The sequence below is a fragment of the Macrobrachium nipponense genome, chromosome 38, assembly GCF_015104395.2.
Source record: "Macrobrachium nipponense isolate FS-2020 chromosome 38, ASM1510439v2, whole genome shotgun sequence".
NCBI classification, from domain to species: domain Eukaryota; kingdom Metazoa; phylum Arthropoda; class Malacostraca; order Decapoda; family Palaemonidae; genus Macrobrachium; species Macrobrachium nipponense.
In genome coordinates this window covers 9,436,177-9,459,772 of record NC_061098.1, presented here as the reverse complement: position 1 = coordinate 9,459,772, position 23,596 = coordinate 9,436,177, and the positions used below count along the sequence as shown (strand labels likewise).

At 38.9% G+C, this 23,596-nt stretch overlaps 1 protein-coding gene across 1 annotated transcript in view; it reads left to right on the top strand.

Moving 5' to 3' along the window:
- Positions 1–5,289: 5,289 nt before the first annotated feature.
- Positions 5,290–23,596, top strand: part of LOC135209605 (uncharacterized) — a 192,358-nt gene continuing 174,051 nt past the window's right edge. The window contains 1 exon segment of the mRNA XM_064242297.1: positions 5,290–5,517. The gene's annotated coding sequence lies outside the window, so the exon portion shown is untranslated.

Here is a 23,596-nt window from a genome sequence, read left to right as displayed (position 1 = left end):
GACTTAATGATTCCAGAACACCACACGCCTCACAAGGACCCAGCCATTCCAAGGAACTTAATGATTCCCTTATACACCACGCTTCACAAGGACCAAGCCATCACCAGGACCCTGGAACCTCTCGGTGCGTCCCTCGCGAACCTGAAACCAGCAGCAAGCCATCAAACGACCGTTTCCCTTCTTCTAGACAGGAGAAGAAGAAGAGGAAGAATGAGAAGCCGGAATACCTGATGAAAGTGGAACAGATCAGGAGGCGAAACTCGGGAGGGCAGGAGCTGCCCAAACTGAGGGTGGAGTGCTATCTGTGCAAGGTCCTGTGTCCCTGCGCCAGGGAGTTCGAGAGAAGTCGACGGAAGGTCGATGGGGTGGTTAACTTTGTTTGTGATCTGTGTCCTGCTCAGTGCAAAGGACTTAGCGTCAGCTCAGTCTAAAGAACTTGATCCCAGTTGATGCCAGCTCAGTGCAAAGAACTTAGCGTCAGCTCAGTGCAAAGGATTTAGCGTCAGCTCAGTGCAAAGAACTTGACCCCAGTTGATGCCAACTCAGTGCAAAGGATTTAGCGTCTCTCAGTGCAAAGAACTTGACCCCAGTTGATGCCAGCTCAGTGCAAAGAACTTAGCGTCAGCTCAGTGCAAAGAACTTGACCCCAGTTGATACCAGCTCAGTGCAAAGAACTTAGCGTCAGCTCTGTACAAAGAACTTGACGCTAGTTGACGCCAGTACAGTGCAAAGAACTGGACAGGTGGCAATAATCATATGGGTAAGCATACGATAATACTGAGCAAGTACTTGATCTAATAGTTATGTTAGTGTCTTTATCTGATAGTTATGTTAGTGTCTTTATCTGATAGTTACGTTAATATACGTGAAAAAAGTCAAATATTGATTTCAATTTGTTATGGCGTCTAACAGGAGAACTGAAGGTATTTGCAATAATTATTTTTGTGCCTTTTTTTAGTAATTCATAATGACCGAAATGAGGGCATATACCACAGAATATGTGAATTTGGTAATGGAGATTAAAATTAGCTTTTTTTACTTTTTAACTTCAATAAGAACTGTTAACATAGAAACACAACATTATCAACAAAGCTATTTCTGTATAATAATTTTTTTTTGGAATTCCATAGATTTTCGCTTTTTAATTTTTAATTTGAAATTGCTAGATTTTACTTGCTTACTGTAAATTAATATTAAGCTACATGTCAATTGTACCTGACAATTTTAACTTTTTAATAAATTTATAAAAAAATTCTAAAAAAAACCATTTTATTTGTTTTCCTCTATGAATATGTAAAGGTGGCAATTGAAAATACAGATTGGGGTGTTTTTATAAAAATTGCAAATCATCAAATAACCAAACTGTCTACTGACTAACGTGGTATCTGAACCCCATTCGAGAGTATTGAAATCTCAGTGAAAATTCGATTGACGTTTAAAAACTTACAGGTAAATTATTCGAGACAAAAGAGATATAATACAGTTAAAGACAGTGAATTTTTCTGAGTCCGGAATTAATACAGAATTGTTAATGTTATTTTTATCTATTAATACAAATTTTATTATCAATAAATAATATTAAACTTTTTCCCGGTGTTCATTTTACAAACCCACACACCCCCCTCACCAATCTCTCTCTCTTTCGAAGGTAGGACTGGCTTTATACTATCCTAATTAAACCCAAACGCTTTATACAAAGGGCTGCTTTAGGTTTTCACTTTCTCTCTCTCTTTCTCTCTCCTCTCTCTTTCTCTATCACACTTGTAAACAAAGCAAAGCTTTGATTTTTGTAACCGGGCGAGGAGGCTTCTCTCAAACCCAGCATTTCTTTGTTGCCCTAAACAAAGACTTTGGTACCTGTAGTTGATTACTTCGTATATACGGGAAGGCCTCGAAGAGGTAATATTGTCCCTCGGTGAGTTTATAAAGTGTAGTGAAGCTATCTACGGAATGCTCGTAAGGTTCTTTATAATAAATACTCTGTTGTCCACACGGATTCTGGAGGTGTTGCAGAAACTTTAAAATTGTATTTATCTTCTTTTCTGTATAGTTAGTATCAAAGTTCGTTTGTTTGTATGGTGTTTTTAAAACGTTGCATGGAACCAGTGGTTATTCAGCAACGGGACCAACGGCTTTACATGACTTCCGAACCACGTCGAGAGTGAACTTCTATCCCCAGAATTACACATCTCTCACTCCTCAATGGAATGGCCGAGAATCGAACCCGCGACCACCGAGGTGAGAAGCAAACACCAAACCAACCACGCCTCTGAGCCGCTTCAAAGTTCGTTTGCTTTTGGTATAACTAACCTAGTTTTCTATTTAGATGACCAGATTTCCGGTATTTCTAACCAGATTTTGTTGTTGTCTTAGCTAGTCACACTTTCAGTTGAACTAATCAGAGTTGTGTAGCTGAACATATTTTTATTAAATGACCATATTCTACAACCTCTTACTACTGCCTAATGAACATCATATTCTTTGTATGCTTGAAATTCAAGACTGTGGCACATTTTATATTATATTGTTCATCTACTGAACAATATAATAATAATAATAATAATAATAATAATAATAATAATAATAATAATAATAATAATAATAATAATAATAATAATAATGTCTGTCATAAGTAACAGAATAAGGGAGGTGAATATTTTTTAAATTTTTTAATCTTTTTATTTTGAGTACACGCTAGTGCAACCGATTGTCAAAAACGTTTAAGAGAATGTTGTCTCAATATGCCATTTTATTCTGCTGTAACAATTTGTATGTGAGTGTTAACACCTTTGTAAGTCAAATTTGCTTCTGAAGTTCTTAAACTATAGTCTCCTTTTATTTCAGCTTATAATGATATGATTTGGGTGGTACAACAGTTGCTTAGCATGACTTTTGAAAGCGCAGGAGACGATCAATTTTTTTTTTAAGTCGGTTCTTGAATTCATTTCTCGAATTTATTGAGTGTTCTTTATGTTAAAAACTACGCAAACATATTTATTCACTAGATGGCGCCATTCCCTTCGTATAAAAATGAGAGAGAGAGAGAGAGAGAGAGAGAGAGAGAGAGAGAGAGAGAGAGAGCACCACCTCCCGAAAGTTTAACCACCCGTGAAGTCGAAACCTCGACAGACGCCATACCTACACAGATCACAGACTAAACATGAAGACGGCCTCGTTAACAGTCGCTATTCAGAGCCCTCAGCGAAATGGCGGGAGGTTGCAATTCGTAGCAATCATGTAAGGAAGGGTTGACACAACAACCTCTCTCTCTCTCTCTCTCTCTCTCTCTCTCTCTCTCTCAGAGACAAGGAGTGCTCCTTTGGTGCGTTATCTACGCGTCACCTACACCGACTTGCTAGTACTAAACATGGCGGAAGCTCGATGGGACTCCTTGTGTTTAGTACTACTCCTTAAATCAGTGTATTATATATGCCCATTTCTATATTGTGTGGTCGACAAATTATATTGATAAACGATATCTTTGATCGCCGAGGAGCTAGTACTAAATAAGGCGTCCCACTGACCTTCTGCCACGTATAGTACTAGCACTTCGGGCCATGTATAGTACTAGCACTTCGGAGGTGACGCGTAGATAACTAGCCAAAAGTAGCACCGAAGATGTTCTCGAGCACTGCTCTTTCCTCGCCCGTCATGTTTCTATTTTATTTGTGTTCCTCATAAGTTTTCTATTATTTTTTTTAACGTATTCTGTATCTTAGATTGTTCAATGGCTTATTATTATTTGCTCAAAAGCCACGTCGTAGTACTTTTTCTCACCAGACGATTATGGAACGTGATTGCCAATCTACGGACATCACATGACGAATTTGATTTACTCCCGATTCTTTATAAGTAGCCAAACTGGGGGACATAGTGAAATCTTGAAGTTCTTTAGCATTCACTCCGATTCTTAAACAGCTTCGTTTTTGTTGATGTCTAATGCTCATGCATGGAAAACTGCAAACAAATCTGAAAAATCCAAGATAAATAATTTTATGAAACGGTTCAAGAGCATTACATAGGAGAGAGAGAGAGAGAGAGAGAGAGAGAGAGAGAGAGAGAGAGAGAGAACTGATAAATGGCATAATAATTCATTTTACAATTACATTAATTAGTTTTCGTGTAATGCTGAGAGAGAGAGAGAGAGAGAGAGAGAGAATTGATAAATATAATATAATATAATATGAATGTATAGGTTTTGCAAGGTGTGCTACCTGAAGCTGAAAATTGAAACATAAGTAAATATCTACTTAAATATTATAAGTCATCATTCTTACTATACGTCTTTTTAAAAGTAATATACTACCGTAATTAACGCGTAGGGTAATGCAATGTAATTGCAATGTCATCACTGAGGAAATTATTAACGGAAAATTCCAAAGCGTTATATTAATTCCCACCGCTAATTCCTCTAATAGATTCTCCCCCTTATCAAGTTTAAATGCAGATGAGTGTATTGGGAATACATTGCCTTAATACATTGCTGTTATGGCTGGAAGACTTCGGATAAATTCTGAGAGGAAAAAAAAGGAGAAACGTTTGTATAATAAATTGTGGTTTGAAGAATGGACGACATTTTTGTTTACATTTTAAAGGAAATATTATTTTCTGATGATTTTATTTACAAAATGTCTGTTAAATGCAGTACACACACACACACATACACACACTTTTACATACTTTTGGGATTACAAATGGCTTTGCTTGAAGAATTGGTGTATTTTAAGGCAGCCATTATAGAGGTAGGTCTAGTAGGATTCACATAAGCCTAGGCTAGGTTTCCTTATTTGTATTACTGCCTTTCATCTTTCTTATTCGGAATAACTTCAGATTAAAGTGTTTTTAATTTTCTTTATTATTACATTCAAGCAAATCACGATGACGTAGATTGTAGAGGTAATCCATGCAAATACCCATAAGAAGAAAGCTTAAGAGTAATGCATAAGAAATAAATAAAACAAGCGTATACTAGACTTTAAAATTATGTTAAATTATCGATATTCATCTCTCTCTGTCTCTCTCTGTCTCACTGCCTCTCTCTCTGCCTATCTATCACTTTTCGGCCTTTTCAGTATCTTTCTCTTTGCAGAATCTCCCAACAACCTCTAGTGCAGTGAGTCTTCCCCCCCCCCACCCCCGCCCCCCACAAGACCCACCATCATCAACAACAGCCGCCACAACCCCCGCGGGAACCTTGTTTCCCGCGATCAGTAGCGCTCCGACGGACCCAGTCGGGACTCGCGGGAGTCTTCCCTCCTCCTCCTCCCTCCCCTGACCCCTCCCTCCGTCAGTCAGTCGTTCCTCGGTGCCGGTGGAGTGTGGATGTGCCTGCTCGCGCTGTGATTTACACTCCTACTACGCTATCTCCCCTCTCTCTCTCTCTCTCTCTCTCTCTCCTGTGTGTCAGCTGACGGAAAGGGTGCCTAGGGATCATTAATTCGTCCAGTACTACGCACCCCTGGTTCCTCGAAGGGGGTTAAATTCGAAGTCCTGCCGAAGGTCTCAGCCTAATCCAAGGTGCGTGAGTTTACACTTCGTTTCTGTTTTCCATTTTCCGTGGGATTTCAGCGCTGTGTTTTGGGTCGTTCGTTCGTACGTACGTACGTTTTTGACTGTGTATATTTTTTTTAAATAATTAACCTTGTATGATATCCTGCCCCTTGTGGAAATGACATTTAATTGCCACTCGTATAGGCCTAAGCTGGTCATCTTCGGTAGCATAGTCTCTATATAGGTTTAGGCTAATAGTATTCTCTTAAATATTATTAGCCCTATTCTCTCAATATATATATATATATATATATATATATATATATATATATATATATATATATATATATATATATATATATATATATATCAAATCATTATCCGGTAAATCCATACAAGCAGCCATTTAGTAGAAGTCCAATAATTGATCGTAGTAGAAATCGAGATCACAGGATGGTAACAAATAGCTCATTTAAGTAACGAAAAGGTATAGTAGTAGCTGCAGGCCTTGCGTGATTTCATGGTTGGAGCAACCCCTCTTGCCTGTAGCCTATTTTTTTTTTATTTTATTTTTTTTATTTTTGCCCTTTGTTTTTGTTAAATCGTTTTCTTTTTTCCGTCGAGAGAATTGAGTATGTAACCGAAATTTATTGACGCATGTTTTGGCTCATTGCATTTCCAATAGTTTGGTATCCAATAGTTTCGGTTTGAAAAGCTACATGATTTCAATAGATGCACTAGTCCTATAGTTCATGTCATGTGTGCTAAGGTGAAAATTACAATTCAATCAATTTTAATAACTGCTTTGTGGACTTCTTAATTATTTCAGTAGGCATTGATTTATTATTTCCATAGTCAATGATAATAATGACAAGAGTAACGGAGAAACGACAATTACAAGAATAAATAGTACAGGCATACCAATGCCCAAGCCAGTTAGGGTGAAAATTATAATTAAATCAATTAAAGTAACTGCTTTGTGGACTTCGTAATTATTTCAATAGGCACTGATTAATTATTTCCATATGCATTGATAATAATAATGAGGGTAACAGAGAAATGACAATAACAAAAATAAATATTACAGGTGTACCTATATACCTTGGGTGTACCAATGCGTAGCATAACCTTAATTCGGTGTCGTGCTGTCAGCTGGTCTGTCATCGGAATAGACCTATTGTCTTCATTAGAAATTTGTCATAGGAGCGCTACTCATGATATGGGTGGTGATTGGCTTAGTTCCATCTTATTCGAATATAAACAGACTGAAATCCTACCAAAGCACTTATTTATACGGAAGACACGAGATTATATATGCAAAGTGAAAAAATAACATTAATGATAGAGAAAGTATGTCCGTTAGAGTTACCACGGGTATTAATGATAGGCAAAGTATGTCCTTTTGAGTTACCACAGATATACCCGGGTCATAATTATAAAAAAACTAAGAAATACTGGTCAACGTATACGAATAACCAGAGAAGACGGCCGCGGGGAATAATTTTTTAACTAGACTTTTGGATTCAGGGCTGCAGATGAAACTGAACTGTTATTGCTTTTGTCCCAATGTAGAAGTATGCCCTTTTGTGATGTATAAGTTCATTTGAAAATAAAATTTAAGTAGTATATATTACGCAAGCATCCTTTACAATGCCTGGAACTTGTAAATGTGACAAATGGCTTGACCGCAGTTTTCTTTTTATTGCGATTGTATGGGCATTTTTGACAGCAAATTACTCATATAATAATAGGAAACAATAATGTAGATTCGAGTTATTGCTTATGGTGCAATTAATTAGGAGTTTACACTCCATTCATAATCTACTAGTGTTTAACATTGTCTTAAATACATGTTTCAGTTACGTCTTTTTCTTCATCAATTTTTCTTTAATGATAAGGTCATTAAGTCGTGGATAAAAAAAAAAAAAATCCTTTCTATTCCGTATTGTGTATACTTGTTATTGTCTGTCTTTCATGCTGATCTCGATACTAACTTTCCATATATAGTAGCTTGTTGTATGAAATGAAGTAGAGATCACGGCTCAAGAATGAAAAGGGTTAGACCTATAGTGCACTGGAATGGGAGGGTAATGCAACAGTAGCTCTTTACAACCCTGGCTGAAGAACAAAGTCTTGCTGTATTTAAGGAAACTATGAGTTTATCGATGGGTATTATCCAGGTATATGTATCCACTTTTGTCATCTATACTGAGGTGCTAAACATGGCGGAAGCCTCTTAGGGTGTAGTAGGCCTATATACGCCCATTTTGATATTGTGGTCGACAATGATGAAATATATTTCAGCTTTTTGGTCTGTTATTTTGTTGACATTGATAGACATTATGAGTGGGTAAGGCTGGTGTGAGGTCAAATCGGCATAGGCCTACGTGCGAGAATGCATTCCCCCACCCCGCCCCCTTCTCTGTTGCTAAATATAGCAAAAGCTTAAGATCATTAAAAAGTATTAGTAAAGAAAATAAACTATATTAAAAAGATTACTATTGGAGGTGCATTTACAGATGTGTTATTCTAATGTGTGCCGATTTTACCTCGAACTTTAATAAAGAAAAAAAAAAAATAATGGTGGACAGATAATAAGGATAAGTTCGACCTAATTGAAAATATTACTGAAAAGGTAAGTCCAAATTGTATGTCGACGATAAATTGAGAATCTTTCGAAGGTCATTGTGTCCTCATAATGCAGCTGCACGCAGTTAATCACCAAAGAAGGTCACGTGACAGATTGGATGGGCGGACCAGACCTGTTCATTAAATCGCCCGAAAGGTCAGAGGTCACAATCAGTTCGAAAGGTTGATGACCTCGTAAATTGTCTTCTGGTCAGAGTTGGGACTTATAGAAGGCAGATGTCTAAAGGGAAGACGAAATCTGTTTGAGAGGTAAATTCTTGATTCCCGTAGGAATGGGAATGGGTTGAGGGTAGGGTGGGGTGGGGTTAGTACCATCAGTGCACCTAATGCGGTGCACTGTAGGCATTACTCAAGGTTCTTTGCAGCATCCTTTCGGATGCTCCTCACCCTCTCTTTTTACTGACAATTTTCGCTTCAGCGCTGAATAACCTCATAGGTCCCAGAGCTTGGTCTTTGGCTTAGACTCTACACTCTATTCTAGGCCACAAGCGACGCTAAGTCGCCTTCTCACAATCGCCTCTGTGCTCGGAAATGAATTTTGTCAAAGCTCTGCAATGAAAACGAACTTTGCGTTGGCGTGTGACATTTTCAGTAAACATGGTCGCGTGGACCACATCACAGAAAAGAACTGGTGTTTATGCAAATGCACAATAGTTTGGTAGGGACTCAAATCCCGGTTGACATTTACAGAGAGAGAGAGAGAGAGAGAGAGAGAGAGAGAGAGAGAGAGAGAGAGAGAGATGTAGCCTATACCCACGGCCGCGGGAATAGATAGCGTCCTTGGGAACAGCTTACCATTAGGTACCTATTAAGAGACACGATGTTGTTGCTTTTCATCAGGAAAAAAATGGGAAAATAATTTAATAGTGTGGCATATATTGTATTTATTTCGTTGGGTCTCACATTGTTACATTTGCTGTGATTGAATTTTGACGACAAAATCGTTTTTATGTTGTTTAATGTTCCCTTTTCACGGCAGGAGTGAACATTATTATAGCTGGAAAATAACTTGACAGGTCACCCGAATTTTACATGGTATATTAGTTTTATGTTTATTTTATTTATATATATATATATATATATATATATATATATATATGTGTGTGTGTGTGTGTGTGTGTGTGTGCGTGTGTGTGTGTAACACATTCGTGCTGAAGTAGACAAGGTGTGCACATTCTGATATATTTTGTTTTTAACGTAAAGTAACGTGTATCTTTAAATTCATGGGATGATTTCTTTATTCGTTGCTGCCAAGGAATAGTTTAATTTTTGGAATTAACCGTTTTTTGAGTGGCTTGTAATGGTAAGTTGATTTTGATGGAAATTTTATCAGTAATTTAAAAAATAATCGATTTGTATTCTGATTTTGGTGAAGTACTAATCTTTTTGTCTGTGGGTTTTCCTGCAAGTTATAATTTTAGGGGTCCCGTAGGGGTTTAGTGCCGTCAGTGCACCTCACGGAGTGCACTGTAGGCATTACTAAAGGTTCTTTGCAGCGTCCCTTCGGCCCTCTCATTCCTTTTACTGTTTCTCCATTCTTATTATCTTTCTTCCCTCTTGCTATCCAATTATTTCATAGTACAACTGCGAGATTTTCATCCTGTTACACCTTTCAAACCTTTCTGCTCTCAATTTCCGTGTCAGCATCGAATGACCTCACAGGTCCCAGAGCTAGGACTCTTGCCTAAATTCTATATTCCATCATAAGGTTCGAAAGATTAAGGAATTACTGGAAGCCACGTAGAAATTCGTGTGAGCTACGTAAAATGAGCCAGATTCTTCAAAGAAAAAATGCTTGATAAATGAGCAGGCTATTTCATATAACATAGCAAAAACGAAGCAGACATTAAATAAACAAGGTTGTCACAATCCTCACGTCACGGAAGATGACGTGTGTTTCCTGTTCTTCCGTATTCTGGCAAATTTCCCAGTCGGATATTTAGTTGAATGAGTCATCGTCTGACTGCCTGCCTTCCCGCCAGCAGATGTCTGCTCACTTGAGGTGGTTCTCTTTCCCTGTTCTCCTTTATTTCTCGCTACCATCTGCTGTGTCACTACAAGCATTGTGTGAATTCAGATGACAGATTAACTCATTTTTATTTATACACTTTGACATCATTGTTTTCGTTCTGCTTGGGAAGACGCTTTGTTGTCATTTGTTTAAAGCAGATGGAATTTGGGGTAGTATCCTCCTTTTGCACATAATTCATTATTAGCTGGTGAGGGTGAAGAGAAAAATCTGCAAAGACTGCTGAATGATTGATTGGTGAATGTTAATGCTTGCGAGGATGGGAGATGAATGTCAATGTGGATGATAGGAGTGGTCGTTTCATGAATGTATATATTTTATAGTAAAAGTAATATATATTTGTAGGAAGAGAAAATGGAGCAGGGAAAATAGTAAGTTTTTGGGAAAAAGTAAATAAGAGAAAGGAATATTAATTGAAACAGAGGTTCGGAAGGGTGAAGAGACTGATGAGCCAACTCTCCTTTATGGAAGTGAAGTGTGGATGTTGATTACAAATGAGTGGAAAATGTGTAGGCTATGGAAGGGACATGTCTCTTGGTATTTTAGAAGTAATATGGGACGAAAATGTGAGAAATGTGCAGATGCAGTGAAAAGGGCGAAAGTGCATCAATTTTAGCATTTGGGTAAATTGACAGGTGTCCCGTGAGATGGTTTAGTCGAAGGAGACATGTTGAAATGAAAAGATCTTTATATAATGGAGCTGCCTAAGTGATGGAAGCAAAGTTAAGGTGAGTGGCGCATTGCGTGGATGGAAGATAAACACACTCGTGATGAAAACCCTCTTTGCAGTCATGTGAATCGGGTATTGCTGTTGAATTTTGCTGCTCTGGGAGTTTTTCTTCTTTTTTTTTTTTTGGTCATTTAAAGAAACGATCACGCAGGAAAAAAAAACAAATGTCGATTCCGGGTGAGTGGGGAGAGGAGTGTGGCTGGCATGAGTTGCTTCCCTGTTGGCGTGAACAGTGAATCTGTTGCTTCTTAGTACGTCATAATCTGCGGTGGGTCTTGCAGTTTCATCCATCTTGTAATATATCAGTTTCAGTGTTAGTTAATGGATTTCTCCATATACTAAGGTCTTTGTATCAATTACAAATGCTTAATGCTGAATTCTATGCCTTGCTTTTAAGAATAATTTAAAGTGTTTCAGTTACATCAACTAAATGTTTAATGCAACAAGGCTAACTTATACATGTCCTAATGTCTAATTTAGGACCCATAGTTACTATGTCAGTGGTCATTTTTCTGTTTTAATGCAGTGATTGATATAAATGCCTGTAACGCTTCATGTGTTATTTACATAATAAACAACCCCATTGAAGTTAGTGTGGCGTTCCCTCTCGACCGTCCCACCAAACTGAAGTTATCGAACGTGTCGGATATGTAGAGAGCGCTGGAACAATTGTCGTACGTAACACTCGATATCGAACCGTTTTCTTTTTCTTGTTTTCTTCCATCGTATTTTCTTTTTGCTTCGTCTGCCTTTGACATAGTTGGCGTGTCTTTTGGGGGGAAACTCTTAACACGCGCGCACGCATACACACACACACACCAAAAGCGTTAAAGAGACGGACGGGCTCTCTGCATCGAAACTGAGACAATATTGATTTCTTGGTAAGTGGCAACCTAAAGCTGAGCTGCTGCCAGTTTTCCGAAAAGAAAAATGAGACCGTTTTAAGGAATTCTTGTGTCATAGATCCGTCTTGTGGTAGTAGTACTCTCTCTCTCTCTCTCTCTCTCTCTCTCTCTCTCTCTCTCTCTCTCTCTCTCTCAAAGGGTTCAGTTGGACAAATTCCGCAGGAGCCGGATTTTTGAGGTTGTTTGTCCAATTTATTTTGTTACCATTTTTTTTATTGGTCAGAATTTTTTTTTTTTTTATATTTGATTATTTTTTTTTAATTTGTCCTTTTCATATATGAGCAGTGTTCTGTGGGTAGATTAAAGTTATACCTGTAGTCTTTTAGCTTACTGCCTTTGTCAATAATAATAATAATGATAATAATAATAATAATGATGATGATAGCGATAATGTAAGTGTAGATATATGCTAAAACGTACTTAAAAATACGTATTTCATCAATTTAGTGGCCCATGTGGTTATGAGATTTTTATAAATGATTGAAATTATATTTATTATTCTGACTACCGAACGATTGTTGTGTTTGTGAGTGCCTTCCTTTTAAGTGTATATACAATTATGGTTGGTGTATGTATTCGTTTTCATTGGTTGTGAACCGAAAGTAATGATATTTATTATTATTATTATTATTATTATTATTATTATTATTATTATTATTATTATATTCCAATGAATAGAATCCCTATATGAAAAGAAATACATATGTGAAATAAGCTTTAGAACTTCTACCGTTATGTTGACCGATCTTTTGAATATGAAAGGAAAGTAAATGTTGAAGTAATGATGAATTTGATTTAAAAATGCTGAAAATTTTTTAAGGGTTTTTTACCCAAATAGAATGAGTAGTCGCGTCCTTGAAATAAATGGGATTTTCAGGTAAAGATAACAGGGAAGCAGGAGGTAAAAGATAGGAATAAGAAATGTGAGATGAGAACGAATGGAATAAAAATGGTTTAATTTGAGAAAAAAAAAAACTTCGTCGTGTCGTATACTTGAATGGGATTTGATGGGGAAATGAAAAGAAGTGTTACATCTTTGTTCAGTAATCGTGTTTTTACACTTTTTCTAGTGAACAGAAGTTTTATCATTTCTAGGAAACCTGGTATTTTGATTTTTTTTTAAAAATGTGTTTATTCAGAAAGCTCCATCTACTGTAGAGAGCGTTGCCGTGCTCAGAAAAATAGTTTGGTTGTATGTTAAACAAGGTTTGATCCGACATCCAGCTTCCTCGGGGCATGTGCTCAAATCTACGGTCAAATAGATCTTTGTTTTACCAACGAAGATTAAAATAAATAGGCTATGTTTCATTCTAAATACTGTACTGCTTAACATGCACATTAGTTATTTTTTACATTTTCATCCTCATAAATAAACCATAAATATCCTATCCTAAAATTCCTGTATCTTTAAATCAACGCGAAACACTTTTTTTCAGACCTTTTTAGGCTTTTCCATAAACCTTTCCTTCGACCCCTCCCTCCCAACAACAGCAACAAAGTAGTTTGCAGGCATACTCCCCGAGCAAACGAAAATTCTCTTACAGAAAATTCTGTTCTGGAATTCATATTTAGCTCAGAAAGCTGTGTTTCTTATCAGAGTATTTTGCCATATTCTGAAAGCTAGGCCAGGTAGATGTTGTTCAAAAAGTCATGCAAGTTTTATCTTATACAGGAATTTATGTATAACAAGAGTAATTTGTATTCATTTATTTATTGTTTTATTTTTGCTTTTCTTGCTCAAAAGTTACCATATTCAGATATTCGTGACTCGATCAGAAGGTTTCAAGTTTATAAAGTGTTGCCTGTTGAGAATGTTGTGTTTTTCGTAAAATTTACGCGACTGGTAGTCAGTTGTGGAGCCACTCTCGCAGTCAATCATTACGTCTTTTAGATAATGTTAAGCGTTGGGCGACGACCAGTGATTTTTGTCGCGTTCAAAAACTCTTTTTTATTCAGAAAGTGAATGATTGGGAAAGTGTTTTGCTCTGAAACTCTCGTCCTTTTCAGAAAATGATTCCTGCTTTAAAAACTTTAGTCATTCTTGGTATGAAAAGTTACATCTGATTAAGAAAGTTATGGATGTTATTTTTACAGCAAGTTTCACTTTTTCAGAAAGTTGCAGCCGTTCAGAACATAATTTCCTTTTAGAAAGTTATTAGGATTTACCCAAAGTTTTGTGGCATTCGTAAGAAACTCGGCTTCAGTCTTGTTCAGAAATTTTTTCTTTTGTTTGGAGGAAGATTCATTATAATCTCCACGAAAGGTCTGCCGTGTTTACGAAGCCAGTAATCACCCGGAGATTCACCTCACTCAAAAGAATCCCTATTAAAAAGTACTCAGAGTAGCATGGTTCTCGAAATGGAGAAACGTATCCATATCCACAGTTATGTATGGGTACATATATTTAAGAAATAAATCTCTTCAGAGAGCTTGCGGCGAGGGGGGCGTGTTGGGGGGGCTACCTTTTCGGTTCCCTTTTTAATTGAACAGATTCCCGAAAGCTCTCTCAGAGATTTATTTTTAAATATACGTACCCATGCACAATTGAGGACTTGTTTCTTCAGAATCTTAAAAAGATGTACGTACCCATACACAACTGAGGACTTGTTTCTCTAGGATCTGTTTTTATAAAGGATTGCGCAGTAGTAGTAGTCCCTCGTGGCTTTGTTGTCAAAGATATTAGCTTACATTATCGGCGATAATCCAGGAGGGAAAGCGAAGGATATCAAGTTCTGAATGGAAGGAAGAGAAGAAGAGATATAGTCGTAGATCTGGTTTGGTTCTGCATCGGGTAACCTTCGCATAGTACTCATTCTGGAAGACAGGGGACGAGAGAGAGAGAGAGAGAGAGAGAATTACCCGAAAAGCTTGTTTCGGATGTTCTCAGTGTTTGAGAATAATTGAGAGGAAAAAAAGGCGGTTTATTAAAGGCTTGTATTCTAATTTATTTCTAAATGGACGCTTTATTTTTATTCTTTCTAAGGAGTAAGAGAAAAGGAGATAGCGCTGTGCCAAACTTTCATTTCATTTAGTTGCAGAAAGAGATAAACAAAGACACACACACACACACACATACCTGTATTTGAAGCTCCGATTATATAATTCAGAGAAGGGGAGAGAAAAGATATAGCGCATAATTATATCATGAGAGAGAAAGAGAAGATATAACGCTTAATTACAGCATGAATTATTCTTTATTCTGAGAGAGAGAGAGAGAGAGAGAGAGAGAGAGAGAGAGAGAGGATATATTAAGTGCTTATAAGTGAAATGAAATGATTATTTATCTTCACATAAACGTTTTACTTTTAAAAAAATGAGTACAATCTTTGCATCCTGCTTTCTTGACACTTAATTAAGTTAAATTACTGTACCTGTCTTAGTAACCAGGGCTACTGGAATTATTCCGTCTCACCTTACCTTATCTTTACAAAAAAAAAAAAAAAAAAAAAAAGGGATCCCACGAGTGCGTTTCACATTGGTTTATAGCCTGAATTCGTTTGAGGTTTATTCCTTTGACCAACTTTCTTTTTCCAAGGTTCTTAAATCTGCCTTTCTCTCGTTGGAATCGCACTTTACCTCTTATTCTTATCCTTTCTTTTCTTAATTCCTTACTCGAGATAAGGGTATTAAGCTCTCTCGCTTATCGGCTCTGTGCTAAAGGTCATGCAGAGAGAGAGAGAGAGAGAGAGAGAGAGAGAGAGAGAGAGAGAGAGAGAGAGAGAGAGAGAGAGAGTTTGTGGAAAAACCTGCATACCAGGCTTACACCTACGTGGGATTACAATCGTCACACCTGGTGCTTGAATTGCGTTAGTTGTTTGACCTACTGGAAGACAATCAATCTCTCTCTCTCTCTCTCTCTCTCTCTCTCTCTCTCTCTCTCTCTCTCACATACACACACAAAAGGACTATGTTCTCTGATTGTGACACTAACTCTTTTCAAATGAGTAAGACTTCTAATTGCTCTCTCTCTCTCTCTCTCTCTCTCTCTCTCACACACACACACACACGCACTGTGTACCATGATAGTAGTGAAGAGAGGAAAAGTCTTTGTAAAGAAGGTACCATGTTATCTTTTCCTCAAGATTTGTGTGCAATATATCGCAGCAGCTTTCTTTTTTATCTTTATTAATTTAAGTCTTATGACTGGAGCTGCATCTTTAGGTCTTTGTTTACTTAATACCTTGCTGAAGCCGTGTGCGTTTGAATAATTGATTTCCTTCTTCACAAGAGATTCGTAGGAGTCTGGTGGCAATCGCACAGATAGCCACCAGACTCCTACGAATCCAGCATCCAGCTTTTCCTCGCCTCCCAGCAACTCGGAAGTGCCCCCGTCACCTATAGACCGTTCCAAGGGGACTGTTGGTCTCCCAACCTCTTCTCCTTCCCCAGGGCCTCCGGTGGAAGATATATCTCCGGTGATGATTACTAGTAATCCTCCCCCACCCTATCTCTCCCCCCCAAACCCCCATCGTAGATGCAGATGAAAGTGATCATGAGGAGTCTGGCGGGTGGCAGATACAAACAAGCAGAAAAAGAGAAGAACCTCTCGTTTGGCCGCTGGACCGGAGTCCAACATTCGTGTTTCATCTTGCCCGACACCTGAGAAGAGATGGCTCGTAGTAATTCACAATCTGCGCTCATCGGTGACGCTAGATGCCATAGTGGAGAGAGTCAAGTTTCTCACTGGCTCTGAACCACTCATCTCTCACGAACTCCCATGCAGGATTAAACATAAAGTGGCTTACAGGATTACCTGCCTATTTCAACACCTCGACGTTCTTAAAGGCGAGAATTTCGGTCCTAGTATATTAGTTTCAAGTTATAAACTAATCCGGGATCAACCACCCCCAGGGGAACTTACTGACACTCCAACCAGGGTCATTTCCACCGCAAGTGCCAGTCAACCCCCCACGGCGAGTGACTGCCCACTCCCCCTGGCTGACCCACCCCCCATCACCACCCAATGATCAGTCGCATTCATCTCCCATCTTGGTGAGTAGCCATGGATACATTAAACATATTCTCTTGGAATATTTTTGGCCTCAAGCGGAACATTCCTCTCCTAAACATGTTCTGCAAAAACTTCAAAGGCATCATTGCATTGCAATAACGCTCCTCTGGCCACATGACCTTGCCATCTGCGATTCAATTCATGAAGACTTCAGAACCTTCTCGACTTCATCGATGCAAGTTACAGATCAAATCATAGCCGGTCGCCCGAAAGGAGGCCTTTCTTTCCTGTGGCACAAATCGTTAGACAATACGATAAAGGTGATGACCTACTGGAGTGACAGATTGCTGGGGCTTCAAGTAACAGTAGGGAACTCTAAAATCCTAATTATTAATGTTAATATGCCATGGGAAAATAACAATAATTTTGATCATTACTGCATGATCCTAGGGGAGTTACACTGTATTATTCATGATTCTCCTGCTGATCATATTTGCATAAGCGGGGACCTTAATTCCCACCCCACAAAACAATTTTATAATGAACTTACTCGCTTCTGTCAAAATCATGCTCTCCAAATTAGTAATGTAATGCTCCTCCCTCCCTCCTCCTATTCATATGTACATAATAGAGCGGACGCAATTACAACCTCCTGGCTGGACCACTGCATCACATCTCCACAACTTTCTATTATGACCTGCAATATTCGCTATGATCTTGCAACGGGCTACGATCACATCCCATTACAGTTGTCATTCAGTACCCCTCCCCATCCTCCTATCGTGAACCCCCTACTGTTCGCCCACCAGCCAGTAAACTGGGATTTTAAAAACCACAGAAACTGATACTTTAGGGCGACCACGGAAACCAGGTTGCGGTTAATAGTTCAACCGGCAGACGCCTTACTTTGTACTAACACAAATTGTAGAAATGACCACCACAAGAGGGATCTGAATGAATTCTATTCGAACATAATCTCCGCTATGCTTGCTTCGCGCAGGACTGCCTACAGATTTCGTCAAGGTAATTTTCGTAATATACCTGGATAGAATGACTTGGTCAAAGATCTGTATACACACTCACGAGAAATGTTTTTATTGTGGAGGCAAAATGGTAGCCCCAGAGAAGGGCACACTGCATTACTAATGAGGCAGGCGAGAGCGCAGTTCAAACTTGCTCTTAAGCACTGCAGGTTAAATGAAAAACAACTAAGAGCCGATGCAATGTCTAGAAACTTAAAATCGGGTGATTATCCTCGTCTTTGTAAAGATATCCAGTCCTTAAATCCCAAAACTAAAAAGCTATCACAGAGAGTAGGGGAAGCAGTCTGAGATGAAGCTATCGCAAGTATGTGGGGCGATCACTTCAACAATATCCTGAATTGCATAAATGATCAAGATTCCCGAAGGGATGTAGATACCCTCCTTACTGACAACATTCAATTTCATTTTGCAGACCGTATTACGCCAGGTAACATCAGCGATGCCATAAACAGCCTTCCTAATAATAAATCGCCCGGCTGTGATGGTCTTCCTGCAGAGGCCTTCAAATTCTGCCATCCGATAATTTACATTTTGCTAGCTGCCCTATTCAATGCTTGCATAATTCACCGGTTTCTTCCAGACTCCCTACTCTTAGTTCACTTGATACCATTAATCAAAAACAAGTTAAAGGATGCAGCTGACCATGGCAACTACCGGCCGATTGCAATCACAACGATCGCATCGAAGATACTTGAGTCTGTTCTTCTAGTGAGACTTCTCCTCTTTCTACACACCACCGACAACCAGCTCGGGTTTAAAGCAAACCACTCAACCGACACCTGCATCTACATACTGAAAGAATTGCTGAACTACTACCTATCATCAGCCTCTCCTGTTTTCCTTTGTTTTGTAGATGTGAGAAAAACATTTGACAGAGTAAACTACCTGAAGCTCTTCTTGAAGCTGCATAAAAGGGGCACCCCCCCCCCTGGATCTAATTGGCATTTTACATTGCTGGTTCTCCACACAGCAATTCTGTGTCAAATGGGGTAACGTATTATCTTACACCTTCGGCTCCCTAAACGGGCTTCGGCAAGGGGGCATTCTCTCTCCATACCTGTTTAATGCGTACACAGATTCCTTGAATGTCAAATTGAACTCACTCCCAATCGGATGCACCGTCAATGAAACAACTATAAACAACCTCTGTTACGCCGACGATATGGTTCTGATTTCCCCATCAGTACATGGCCTCCAACGACTCATCGACACTTGCCGCCAATATTGCGAGAAGGAATTTGATATATCTACAACGAAACCAGACCCAATGCATGTCGCTGCTCCCGAGATCGCTTAAGCATATTGCAGAACCACAAATTTTCCTCGGAAACCATCGGCTGGAATTTGTGCACGAATTTCCATATTTGGGTCACATTATCACCGACGACCTAAAAGATACGGCAGACATTGAACAGAGGCGTCGTAAACTATGTGCAGCTGGCAACATGATTGCAAGGAGGTTTGCCTCCTGTCACCGAGACGTGAAACTGCTGCTCTTCCGCTCGTACTGCTACAGTATCTATGGGTGTTCCCTCTGGACGAACTATACCGAGAGACCATGAGACGCATCACTGTTGTGCACAATGACATTCTGAGACGCCTCACAAACACTTCCCGCTACCACTCCGCCACACAGATGTTCATAGAAAACCACCTGGACAATTTAAAAATCATTGTTAGGCGAACAATGTCCAGTCTGGTAACCCGAGTGAAAAACAGCAGCAACTCACTCATACAAAGCATCCTAAGGAGTGAAGCAAGAAGAATATCAAAATTGTGGGAAAGATGGGAAAATGAGGCCATTGTCCCCTAAAGGACTTAATCTCTGTATTGGCAAGATGTCATCTGCAGTTTTTGTCATTATTACATTTATTGCTGATATTTTAATTTTTCATTATTACTGTGATTACTATCAAGTTAAAGTTTTCTTACATTCAATGTTTGTATTTAGCCCTCTGGACCTGACTACTGTAACCAACTAAGGTCTCTAGTTGAAATTTAAGTTATATAATACGTGCACTAACTGTTATTACTCTCAATGCATATTTTTTTTCTTACCAATATTACTACTGTTATTACCAGTATTATGATTACTAGCTTTTATGCTACCTCAGCTATTTTGTGAATAAGTGCCGATTATTCATTTTCTTTTTCTTTTTTATCATGTCTCATTTATCTAGATTGTGTATGTTACTGTCTGTATTTTGTATATTCCATGTATATGGCCCTGAGCTGAAATAAAGCATATTATATTATTATTATTATTATATTATTTTTTTTTTTTTTTTTTTTTTTTTTTGCTCTCATCACAGTCCTCCAATTCGACTGGGTGGTATTTATAGTGTGGGGTTCCGGGTTGCATCCTGCCTCCTTAGGAGTCCAACACTTTTCTTACTATGTGTGCCGTTTCTAGGATCACACTCTTCTGCATGAGGCCCGAGCTACTTTCAGCCTCTAGTTTTTCTAGACTCCTTTTCAGGGATCTTGGGATCGTGCCTAGTGCTCCTATGATTATGGGTACGATTTCCACTGGCATATCCCATATCCTTCTTATTTTCTATTTTCAGATCTTGATACTTATCCATTTTTTCCCTCTCTTTCTCTTCAACTCTGGTGTCCCATGGTATTGCGACATCAATGAGTGATACTTTCTTCTTGACTTTGTCAATCAACGTCACGTTCTGGTCTGTTTGACACGTATCACCCTATCCGTTCTGATACCATAGTCCCAGAGGATCTTTGCGTGATCGTTTTCTATCACTCCCTCAGGTTGGTGCTCGTACCACTTATTACTGCAAGGTAGCTGATGTTTCTTGCACAGGCTCCAGTGGAGGGCTTTTGCCACTGAATCATGCCTCTTTTTGTACTGGTTCTGTGCAAGTGCCGGCATTCACTTGCTATGTGGTTTATTGGTTTCATTTTTTCGTATTGCACTTCCTACATATGGGAGAGATGTTATTTCCATCTATCGTACTTTGTACATATCTGGTTCTTAGGGCCTGATCTTGTGCCGCTGTTATCATTCTTCAGTTTCCTTCTTTAGCTCTATTATTATTATTATTATTATTATTATTAGTTTTTTTTTTTTTTTTTTTTTTTTTTTTTTTTTTTTTTTTTTTTGCTCTATCACAGTCCTCCAATTCGACTGGGTGGTATTTATAGTGTGGGTTCCAGGTTGCATCTGCCTCCTTAGGAGTCCATCACTTTTCTTACTATGTGTGCCGTTTCTAGGATCACACTCTTCTGCATGAGGCCGAGCTACTTCGCCTCTAGTTTTTCCAGATTCCTTTTCAGGGATCTTGGGATCGTGCCTAGTGCTCCTATGATTATGGGTACGATTTCCACTGGCATATCCCTATCCTTCTTATTTCTATTTTCAGATCTTGATACTTATCCATTTTTTCCCTCTCTTTCTCTTCAACTCTGGTGTCCCATGGTATTGCGACATCAATGAGTGATACTTTTCTTCTTGACTTTGTCAATCAACGTCACGTCTGGTCTGTTTGCAACGTATCACACCCTATCCGTTCTGATACCATAGTCCCAGAGGATCTTTGCATGATCGTTTTCTATCACTCCCTCAGGTTGGTTGCTCGTACCACTTATTACTGCAAGGTAGCTGATGTTTTCTTGCACAGGCTCCAGTGGAGGGCTTTTGCCACTGAATCATGCCTCTTTTTTGTACTGGTTCTGTGCAGTGCCGGGCATTCACTTGCTATGTGGTTTATGGTTTCATTTTTTCGTATTGCACTTCCTACATATGGGAGAGATGTTATTTCCGTCTATCATACTTGAACATATCTGGTTCTTAGGGCCTGATCTTGTGCCGCTGTTATCATTCTTCAGTTTCCTTCTTTAGCTCTCTCTGTAGCCATTGCCATTGTCATCGCTGGCTATTCTTTAGTCTGTCTCATGTATTGTCCGTGCATTGGTTTGTTGTGCCAGTCCTCTGTTCTTTCTGTCTTCTCCTGTCTCTGTATATTTGTGGGTCTTCGTCTACTTTTATTAGTCCTTCTTCCCATGCACTCTTTAGCCACTCGTCTTCACTGGTTTTCAGATATTGCCCCAGTGCTCTGTTTTCGATGTTGACGCAGTCCCTCTATACTTAGTAGTCCTCTCCCTCCTTCCTTTCGTGTTATGTATAGTCTGTCCGTATTTGCTCTTGGGTGTAGTGCTTTGTGTATTGTCATTTGTTTCCTGGTTTTCTGATCTATGCTGCGGAGTTCTGCCTTCGTCCATTCCACTATTCCTGCACTGTATCTGATTACTGGCACTGCCCATGTGTTTATGGCTTTTATCATATTCCGGCGTTGAGTTTTGACTTGAGTATCGCCTTGAGTCTCTGCATATATTCTTTCCTGATCGTGTCCTTCATCTCTTGGTGTTTTATATCTCCTCCTTCCATTATTCCCAGGTATTTGTATCCTGTTTCTCATCTATGTGTTTGATGTTGCTCCCATCTGGTAGCTTTATCCCTTCAGTTTCTCGTTACTTTGCCTTTTTGTATGTTGACTAAGGCGCATTTTTTCTATTCCAAACTCCATCCTGATGTCTCCAGATACAATCCTTACAGTCTGGATTATGGGTATCTATTTCCTTGATGCTCTTACCATACAGCTTGATGTCGTCCATGAACATCAGATGGTTTGATTTTGTTGCCTCTTTTCTTGAGTTGGTACCCGGCATCCATCTTCTGTAGTACTTTTGTCATGGGAATCATGGCTACTACGAAGAGTAGTGGGGACAGTGAGTCGCCCTGGAAGATCCCTCTCCTGATATTAACCTCTGCTAGTCTTTTTTTTTCCAGAGCTTTTGTAAGTATTGTATTCCCAGTTGCGCATTGTATTTTTTGAGGAAGCTGATGGTATTTTCCTCTGCCCCATATATTTTTCAGGCATTCTATTAGCCTAGTGTGTGGTATCATGTCGAAGGCTTTCTTATAGTCTATCCATGCCATGCTAGGTTGGTTTTCCTTCTCCTACTGTTCTTCATTACCATTTTGTCTATCAGGAGCTGGTCTTTTGTGCCCTACACTTCCTTCTGCAGCCTTTCTGTTGGTGTATGGTGTTTTGTCTCCTCTAGGTAGTTTGTATAGCCTTTCACTGATGATACCTGTTAGTAACTTCCACATTATTGGTAGGCAGGTGATAGGCCTGTAGTTACTGGCTATATTTCCCTTACTCTTGTCTTTTTGTACTATTATTATTATTATTTTATTATTATTATTATTATTATTATTATTTATTTATTTATTTCAACTTTATGACTATGGCTTCACCGTTTGCTCTGAGCTTAAGACCTTACATGACCATCTTTTGGTCTTATTATTATCTAAGACGTTCCTAGAGTCTCGTAGTTTGGTCTTTCACTTTCGTCGATGCTTATCTCTGGTCCTTCAGTTTTTGGCCTATTTTTAAAGGCTTTAGGCCTGTATCACGTGGTCTCTTTATTGAAGACTTATATCCGGATCCACAAACTTTGGCCTTGTAATTTATTTTAAACGTAACAAATTTGGGTCCGTCATATATCATTCCTATTTTATTTCCACCTTACTGACACTCCTTTCCTGTTGGCAGTGTGCGAAGGAATATCTTGGCATTTTTTATAAACAGTGGCCTTCCTATCTTTGTGTACCGCCTCAGTGGCGTGGTCAGTGTGGTGTTGACGTGCCACCTCAATGGCTGCGTGTTCGATTCTCGGGCATTCCATTGAGGAGTGAGAGATGTGTATTTCTGGTGATAGAAGTTCACTCTCGACGTGGTTCGGAAGTCACATACGTAAAGCCGTTGGTCCCGTTGC